The sequence below is a fragment of the Antennarius striatus genome, chromosome 8 (assembly GCF_040054535.1).
Source record: "Antennarius striatus isolate MH-2024 chromosome 8, ASM4005453v1, whole genome shotgun sequence".
NCBI classification, from domain to species: domain Eukaryota; kingdom Metazoa; phylum Chordata; class Actinopteri; order Lophiiformes; family Antennariidae; genus Antennarius; species Antennarius striatus.
In genome coordinates this window covers 6,925,973-6,936,253 of record NC_090783.1, presented here as the reverse complement: position 1 = coordinate 6,936,253, position 10,281 = coordinate 6,925,973, and the positions used below count along the sequence as shown (strand labels likewise).

The 10,281-nt window shown below is 40.7% G+C and overlaps 1 pseudogene; it reads left to right on the top strand.

The window, feature by feature from the left end:
• The first annotated feature begins 4,945 nt into the window (after positions 1 to 4,945).
• LOC137599888 (uncharacterized) lies at positions 4,946 to 8,161 on the top strand (annotated as a pseudogene).
• Positions 8,162 to 10,281: the final 2,120 nt, after the last annotated feature.

The following is a 10,281-nucleotide window of genomic DNA, read 5'->3' as shown; positions in this document are numbered from 1 at the left end:
TCATTATTATGAGTTATTATGAAAGTAGCACGGGTTATTCTGTGATCAGACTTTCACTAAGGCAAAATGCAAACTGGTAAGATAAAACAATTGAACAAACACCTGTTCAGCAGCTACAAGAAAAAAAAGAGGACATACGTCACGTTTCTTTAAAGCTGCAGAAGTATGACCTATACAGTACTGTATGTCATGATGGCAAAAAAAGAAAATACAGTTGTACTTTTTTTCTTGAAGTATTTTATCTGACTGGCAAATAGCACAAAGTCATTAAATATAGACTTCTTTTTTACTCCACACAACCTCTCAATGTATTCTACAGACCCACAATGGAGGACTTCATCCATGTACCTTTAGAAGTATTTAAATGTAATTAAAAGCCATTTTCCTTCTATGGCGGCCAGTAAACTATTAAATAATTATTCTGGTATTGTTGACAAGAGCAAAACTAAGACATTTTCATGTATGAAATTGTGGAAGTCGCTTTATTTCTTAGCAAAGCTGCTGCTGTATTTGATATTCAGACTAAAGGACCCAGGAAACGTAGACAACGTGGGAGGTCGAGCTGAAAAATTCTTGCCTGACTTCTTCACAAATAAATTCCTCTTGAGACAAACTCATATTATTGCCCTCTCTCATGTTCAGAGTTAGTGTTGATCTCTCTCTATCTCCCTGAAAATAACTTGAAGATATAACAACCTAATAAGATTGTTTTCCCTTAAGTATAAATAAAATGTTAGTGTTCTAAAATTAAAGATGTATTTATCTACACAACACAAAAATAAACAGGATGGTTTATATCCTTAGTCAAAATTTCACATGGCCTTAGCATCTTAGTATCTCTGTGTGTGTGTGTGTGTGTGTGTGTGTGTGTGTGTGTGTGTGTGTGTGTGCGCGCGCGCGCGCGCGCACGCTGCGTGTGGTTAATATGAAATGTTGTGGTTAGATGACAAGATGTCTCTGTACTGAAAATGTGAAAACTTTAAAAAGTGTCAAACTCAACCTGACATGTTTTTCACTCTCTGGAGAGAAGTATAAAATGGAAAGTTACATGAGATAAATCTACTGCTGAAAAATAATAGTTCACGAAATTAAAAATAGGCGGTACAATTTGATTAAGGGGCCTCTCTCACATTGATTGTTGGTAAAAACATGGTCCTGAGAACAATTGAATCTTGTGGAAACACGAAGCAAAAGGTATGGTAATGTATGTTGAGCTGAAATAAGTGAAGCTAAGGTAAGGTGAAAGGTGTAAGTAGTGACATTTTAACAAATACAGTCTGTGTACATATTAACATAGACTCCTCATTGTGCTCAGTAGTCAAACACACACATCTGCTGATGATCTTAATTATGGTAGATTTTCTCTTAGTTCAAATAATGGTTTGCTGTGGAACAGCAACAATTTCAGTCAAACAATCAAATTGTTTCCTAAGTAAGGCTTGTCAAAACAATATATATTTATCTTTTTCAAAGAATTAAATAATGCGTGTGCATTAGTACAACTTCAAAATCAAAGTGTGATCAAGAGAGACTGCAGGAGAACGCGGAGGAGGGGAACATTAGCTTCAGTACGGGGGAAGAATTCGACCAAAACACTTTGTAACAAGGCTCCTTGTTACACTACATCAACAGAAAACTCAGGCCTCAAGCCAAGACCTGTTACGCAACAAGTGGTGTGATAGTGTATTCAAAAGGGAGTGAAATAGAGGAGGGGATAATAGGGAGGAAGGGAGAAGAGAAAATCAAGTACCTTAGAGTACCAGTGAAATCGTTGCATTTGTTGTCCATTTTCTTTGGTTCACATTCAAGCGGGTTAGCCATTGAATGACAACAGTTTTGTTGACATAAAATGCTGATCGTAGGTCAATGTTTCTCAAAGTTTCCAAAGAATCAATAAAAGCATTTATCTATCTAAAAACGCTCATAATTATATTAAAGCCCTTCAAAAGCAGGACGTCTCTTACCAGATTAAGACATTTTACAGATATTGGAAACATTTAGCCTTTAGCATCTTGGTGCAACATACGTAACATTTTTGTCACTGAACATCTTTTACAACTGCTCAGTATGAAGCATCACATTTAAATTTACTTTAAATCTGAGCACTAGCATGGTATCATCACGCTACAGTATTAAAGTCTCCTTTAAGAATGTTGTGTAAGGTAAATTTAGACATTTGTTTTTCACTTTTTATCCTCATTTTTGTCTGCTATTATTTTTAATTGTTCATGCTACATGACACTGAATCTTGGATGAAGACACACTGCATGTGAAACAATTTGAATCTATTTACTAAGCCTTATGCATCAGCTCACCACTCCAACCAGCACTACCAGAGCAATCCAAAGCTGTTTTCACTCAATACACCAGACTTCCACTGGAATGTTTCTTGAAGACGTTTCACCGCTCATCCAAGAGGCTTCTTAAAGGGACAGTCAAGTTAATTTTAAGTGACATATATGTTATTCATCATTATGAAAAATAGAAGAAAAAATAAATTTTATATGTGTAGCATCGTCCGTTTGGTCAAAAAAGCTTAAAATCTGTCCAGCAGCAGCTTCCGCATTCAGTGGTCACATGGGCGTCATACCTCACTGGAGCCAAACATAGTTTAGCAGCCATAAGAAACAATACAATTCTAGACGCGATTTACACCAAAAATATCATGGTTACCTGCGCGGTTAACGGTTGTGTCAACAGAACAGCAAAAGGAGGCGACTTTCAAATAAATTCACTATTCACAAAGTCAAACAGTAATAAAAGGTGGTTAGCTCAATGCTAATATAATATGGACAATCCCACTGAAGGGCTAGAGCGTTAGCATTTTTAGCGCGATACCTTCCCAGAAGGTATTCTAAAGAACGACAGGTCCTTGTCTTCGTGTCTTTTTGCTGTTCTGTTGACACAACCGTTCACCGCGTAGGTAATCATGATATTTTTGGTGTAAATCGCGTCTAGAATTGCATTGTTTCTCATGGCTGCTAAGCTTTGCGTGGCCCCAGTGAGGTATGATGCCCACCTGACCACTGAATGCGGAAGCTGCTGCGGTGCAGATTTTAAGCTTTTTTTGACCAAATGGATGATGCTACATACATATAATTTATTTTCTCTTCTATTTTTCCTAATGATGAACAACATACAGTATATGTCACTTAAAATTAACTTTACTGTCCCCTTAAGTTCTCGTGGTGGCTTGTCTTGTCCCAGCTTATTAACCTTGTGGGGTATGGTCAGTGCTATTCATATCCCAGCCACCATAATCGAAACCCATCTGGCTCCTCAACAATGGTTGATGGGGATGCCAGGAGGTGTCAAAGTGGGTCGTTGAAATGTGACTTTCACAGAGGCTTTGTTTACTAGTGGGTGTCATTAGCATGAGACATACCACCTGGGTTAATCTGCTGAGTCGTTGTTTTAAGGTGCTGTTGTCAATAGCCAACGGCACCTACTACCTGGCACCAGAAGCCACATAGTCAAATTTTTCAATAAGCTGGTTAATACTGTGGAGGATTAAAAACTATGGACCTAGTTAGACCCATTTCCATCAGGAGTTGGTTTTGTGATGGGAAAAATAAATCACAATCCAAGAAAAAAGGCTTAGACAGTGGATATATACAATTTCCTCCGGGATTAATAAAGTATCTATCTATCTAGACATCAGTCACAACAAGAATGCAAGCTCATAATTCAATATTAATAAATCTCTTCACACAAAACCAGTCATTTTTGTTTATTTGCCCAAAAGACGTTCAAATATCTTTAGCATAATTGTGCAATTTTCAAGTACACTGGCTTTCATAAGAGGTAATTTGATGCAGGTTACAAAACTTGACATGACCTTGAAGTCTGCAATAATTTACATGATAACATTAATGACTGCACTCTGATCGGTCTGTCGTGTTGGTGGGGGTAATGAGTCACTCTGTGGCATTCATGCAGGTTGATGGTTGCTGGGGAATGACTCAAGGTCAAGACAGGCAGTTCTAGCCAGCTGACTGTCTCCCCTCTTCTGAGTTCCTGTGCATGTTCCGCCAATGAAAAGCCACTTTCTTCTTCCTCTATGCTGCATGGCTGTGCAGGAGAGTGAAAGGGAGGTGGGAAATGAGGAACAATACACTAGTCCAATACTGGACAGACTTACAATGTGAGTTCTCTGTGCACTGGTGGACCAACAAACAGAGAGGCCATTCTCATGATCCCGCTGCTTCACCAATCCCACGCCAGCATTCCTCCTGCAGTTTAATTATGCAGAAAACACATGCATATTCACGTGCTAATCACGTCGCCTCTGCCAGCACACCCTGAAAAGTAATTAAGAGAGCAAAAACACATGTAGTCTAAGTGAACCCACTAATTGAAAGAACACAACTGTCTTGTGATTACATAATCATGTTTAAAACATGATTGTATAATCATTTTCATTGTACTTTACAAGGATCTGCACTTTCCCATTGTACTTTTACAATCTTTACAACCTTTAAAGTATGATTTTTTCTGTTTTTCATTCTCTTTTATCTACATATATCTATTTTTTCTTGCCTATTATTATATCAACATACATTTGCTATGTTATTGGAAGGCTGTAGGCAAATATACTGGACTTTACTTGGCACACAAAATATAGAAAATTAAAATGAAGTAATGAATGTCAACACATGACTGGTGTTAGAAGTCGTACCATTGTAATTAGGTAGAATTGTTTTTACACTTATCTTTTACTCTTTGCGTTCACTACTTTTACATGAAGAGCAGTTTCAGCTTCTCACTTGGATTACCTAAAATTGATCAGTTACATAGGCCAAACAGTACCTGAATCTCCTAATAAAAAGGGTAAGACGTATTGTTTGCAAATCAATCAAACATTGGATTGCATCTGCATCTGAACTTTGAAAGTTTTTTTGAGCACATGTTGGCTTTAGACTTTTATTAATATAAATGATGCACGGTAATCCTCAACACAATGGATTACCATAGCAAGGTTATGTCCCTACTCAGCGACAGCACGACCTATGAGACCCTGAAGCGCGACCCAACCAGCAGCTACAAAAAGAAGGTTGTGGACTGCCTACAGGAGCTACAGAAAGAGGAAACTTTAAACCGCCTGCTCTACTTTCGCCTGTACCCTGGGGAGGCTATACCATGCATATATGGCCTCCCCAAAATTCATAAAGAATGAACCCTACTCAGACCCATCGTCAGCTACATCAACTCTGTCACTTACAACATTGCCAAGCATGTTGCAACCATCTTGGCCCTGCTAGTGGGTAACAACCCCTATCATATAGAAAATTCCATGGACTTTGTGGAAAAGGTGAGAGGACTGAGACTGGATACAGATGAGACCATGGTATCCTACGACGTCACCTCCCTGTTCACATGTGTCCCCACAACGGAGGCTGTGGAAGCGGTGAGACAATGGCTTTCACAGGACACCACCCTCAGCGACAGGACAAACCTCAACCCCGACCAGATCAGCAAACTTTTGGACCTCTGCCTCAACACAACCTACTTCCAGTACAGAGGGAACTTCTATAGACAGAAACACGGATGTGCCATGGGCTCGCCGGGATCTCCTATCGTGGCCAATTTGTACATGGAAGAGGTAGAACACAAGGCCCTTACCTCGTTCAACGGAACACCACCAATCCACTGGTTCCGGTATGTGGACGACACATGGGTTAAGGTAAAAATCCACGAGGTGCAACCTTTCACCGAACACAGCAACTCGGTGGACAGCAACATCAAGTTCACCAGAGAGGATGTAAAGGACAACAGCTTGCCCTTTTTGGATTGCGAGGTCAGCATAAAAGATGAAGAAGTCTGTATGTTGGGGTATATAGGAAACCAACACACACGGACCAATACCTGCTTTTTGACTCTCACCACCCACTGCAGCACAAGCTGGGCGTCATCAGGACCCTGCAAACAGGGCTGATAAGCAACCAACCAATGCCCAAGACCAGGTGAAAGAACACCAACACCTGAAAGGGGCATTAAAAACGTGTCGATATCCTGACTGGACCGTCGTGAAAGCTCACACAAGATCCAGAAAGGAGAACAACCCAGTGAGGATGGAAGAGAGCAAGCGCAATGGTATAGTGATCCCGTATGTGTCTGGAGTGTCTGAAAAGCTGAGGAGGATCTTTAACAAACACAAGGTCCCTGTGTATTTTAAGCCGGGAAACACCCTCCGACAAAGACTGGTCCACCCAAAAGACCCCACACCACACAGTCAGAAGAGCAATCTGGTGTATGCAGTTAAATTCAGCGAGGAATGCACATATGTTTACATAGGGGAAACTAAACAACCACTACACAGACGCATGGCTCAACACAGAAGAGCCAACACATCAGGTCAGGACTCGGCAGTCTTCCTTCACCTCAAGGAAGAGGGACACTCATTTCAGGACACAGATGTTCAGATCTTGGACAGGGAAGATAAATGGTTTGAAAGAGGAGTGAAAGGCCATCCACATCAAAGTGGAGAAGCCATCCCTGAATAGAGGGGGTGGTCTGCGACATCACCTTTCTCCCATTTATAATCATGTCCTTTCGAAACTCCCAAAAAGATTGTCTCAGCGGATTGACCCAGGTGATGGGTCTCATGCTAATGACCCTCATTAACATACAAAGGTGTAACTTACATCTCAACGACCCCCTTTGACACCCCCACCAACAATCGTTATAGAGCCAGATGGGTTTGACGGTCGTTGAAATGTGAAAAGCACTGACCACACACCACAGGGTTTATAAGCTGGGACATTATCAGCCACCCTCTGAACAGAAGAAGTCTCTTGGATGAGAGACGAAACGTCCTCAAGAACTTAACGTCTCAACAACTTTTGGATAACAATGACCTGGATGACTGACAACCTACACAGACATTAAAATAAATTGAACCTACAGCCAGTTGAAGTTGTAGACATAGGTGATAATGTACAGTATAATCAATTTCAAAATTAATGACCTGCACTTACAAGTTAACTATCAGTATACAGTAACCTATTTAAGCCTGTTCAGTCCCCTCTATCTGAAAAATTATTACTTTTCCTGCAGGACAACATTGTTAAGTAAAACATGTACTGTATTCCAGAGCTTTAGTTGTATGACTGGCAGATGACACCAGATCTAGCAGGTGGCTTAGATATATACGATATATATGATATATATAAAATGTGTCGTACAAAAGTGTTGTACAAAAGTCGTACAAAGGATCAATTTGAAAGATTATATTTTTAGATAAGTGGAAGACAATGAATGGCTGTAAATGTCTAATACTTGTACGCAGTCCAGAAATTTTGCTCCCAGGGGTAATTACACAAAAATCGCTGAATTGTAGGCCCATTCATACTCTTATTTGGTTTAATATAATGGCAGCTTCCCTTTTAAACCCATTATTGCTGGTTGACATGAAATACAAGATTAATCAAGAAGACTATCAACTTCCTGAATACATTTCAATTCAAATAGTTGTCATTTCATATAGTAGTCATTTCATATAGTCCTCATTTTACAAGCAGTCATTTCATATACAGTAGTACCTTGAGATATGAGTTTAATTTATTCCTTGACTGAGCTCATAAGTCAATCCACATGTTTCTCAAATTAATATTCCCCATTTAAAATCCAACCCATACAAATGCCCAACCCACCTCATCTGGCTCTGTTCGAGGTGGAAGAGCAGCGGCTCTACTCTGAGCTCCTCCCTGGTGACTGAGCTCCTCACCCTATCTCTAAGGGTGGGTCCAGCCACTCCACGGAGGAAACTCATTTCAGCCACTTGTATCCGGGATCTTGTCCTTTTGGTCATGATCCAAAGCTCATGACCATAGGTGAGAGGAAGATTGACCCATGAATCGAGAGCTTCATGTTATGACTCAGCTCCTTCTTCACCACGACGACCCTATACCGCGACCACATCACTGCAAAAGCTTCACCGATCTACTGTTAATCTCACGTTCCATCCTTCCCTCGAGAACAAGGCCCCAAGATACTTAAACTCCATCATTTGGGGCAAAGACTCTACACCGACCTGAAGAGGGCACACCAACCTTTCCCGGTCGAGAACCATGGCCTCGGATTTAGAGGTGCTAATCCTCATCCCACTCACGTCACACTCAGCTGTAAACCGTCCAAGTGCACGCTGAAGGTCCGGGTTTGATGGAGCCAACAGGACAACATCGTCCACAAAAAGCAGAGATGAAATCGGGTATCTGAAAAAAACGGTCTTTAAGTAACTACATACAGTTCTGTTCATGTAGTCAGCTAACAGAATTATCACTTCTCTAAAATTTCTTTTTCACTTGCTCTTTTGACAGGTGCCTTTTCCTTTAACGTTAGCTCTTTTCCTAATCTCATAATTAGTTAGCTTTCTTTCTCCAGTTAGCCTTCTAACATTCATCTATGGCTTCGCAATGCCTGCCCAGTGCAATCCATGATTTGCCAACGCAAAGTCGTCAAAATGTAATCAACCTGTGTGCTTGAACCTTCACTTTTGAAGGTCACCAAATGTTCCTGCCTCCTCTGAAAGAAGGTGTTCACGAATGCCATATCCACTCTTTTTGGAAAGTCTACCAGCATCTGCCCCTACAAGTTCCTTTCCTAGATGCCAAACTTACCGTCACTTCTTCATTACCTATATTTCCTTCACCAACATGTATATTAAAGTCTGCACCAACCTTTCTGTCTCCGGAATGCTCCAAGTAACTTCTACCTCCATCTAGAATTTCTCTATCTCCTGCAGTTCATATCCTAGCTGTGGGGCATAGCCACGAATGAAATTGTACATAACACCCTCAAATTCAAATTTTACCCTTATCACTCAGTGTGACACTCTTTTCAACTCCAAGACACTAAACTAACCCTTCATTTAAAATGACTCCTATTCCATTTCTATTGCCATCAACGCTATGATAAATTAATTTGAATCCTTCTCCCAAGCTTTTAGACTTACTGCCTTTCCATCTGCTCTCTTGTACATCTGTACCACCTCAAGAATGGCATTCATTCCAAACCTCTAATTATTACAGACTATTACAGACTCCAAAACCATGCACTTAAGGGAAAAGTGAGCTTTCCAAATTGTGCGTGTGTGTTTGTGTCTGTGTGTCTACAAGTGGCTCTGCGGTGCACTGGCGCCAGGAGTGTCCTCTGATTCACGCACCCAGTCAGTGGAACAGGCTCCAGCATCCCGCGACCCGCGAAAAAAGCGGATTTGAAGATGAATGCATTAATGATATTACTATTATTTTTAGTGTATATATATATTAATATTGATATCATTATTAATTATTAACAGTAGAACCTTTAGCAGTACTGTAGTTGCAGTAGTAATACAGTAGTGCTATACAGGTAGGAAGTAGTAGTACTTGTTGTGCTCGTAGTAGTATAGTTGCAGTACTAGAAGTACTAGTACTAGTATTAGTAGTACTAGTACTTCTACTAGTACATCTACTAGTACTACAAGTACTAGTACTATTACTACTACTACTATTACACTACTACTACTGCTAATATTACTACTAGTACTAGCAGTAGTAGTATTTTAAGTATTAAATGCTACTCCATTTTAGATTAGACATATTTTAATTGATTTTTGGGAATTCTAATTAGTCTAAAATATAAAGCTATTGTCACGGTTCGGTGTTGGTGATCTGCTGTGCTGGGGTGTGGCAGGAGGAGGAGCCAAACCTGTGGGCGGAGCCTCGTCTCCACACCGATCAGGTTGATTAGCCTGAGGCTAATCAACCTGGTCGTTTGGGCATCCCCCAAGATGCCCAAACGACCTCAACTGACTCGGTCAAGCAAAAAAGCATCAGCTATACTATGAGCCTCTTGTGAATAGATAGATAGATAGATAGATACTTTATTAATCCCGGAGGAAATAGCAGTGTTTCTTACCTATCTCGAAGGGAGACACCGGCTACCTGCCTGAGAAAACCCATTTCAGCCGCTTGTACCCGCTATCTTGTTCTTTCAGTCATAACCCATCGCTCATGACCGTAGATGAGGGTAGGAGCAACGATTGAACGGTAGATGGAGAGCTTTGACTATCGCCTTAGCTTCCTCTTTATTGCAACAATGCGGTAAAGCGACTGCAATACCGCTCCTGCTGCCCCAATTCTCTGTCCAATCTCACACTCAATTGTTCCCTCACTTGTGAACAGGACCCCAAGATACTTTAGGCAGGACATCATTTCCCACTCTGAGATGGCAATCTACCGGCTTCTTGCTAAGAACCATGGCCTCAGATTTGGAGGTGCTGATCCTCATCCCTGCCGA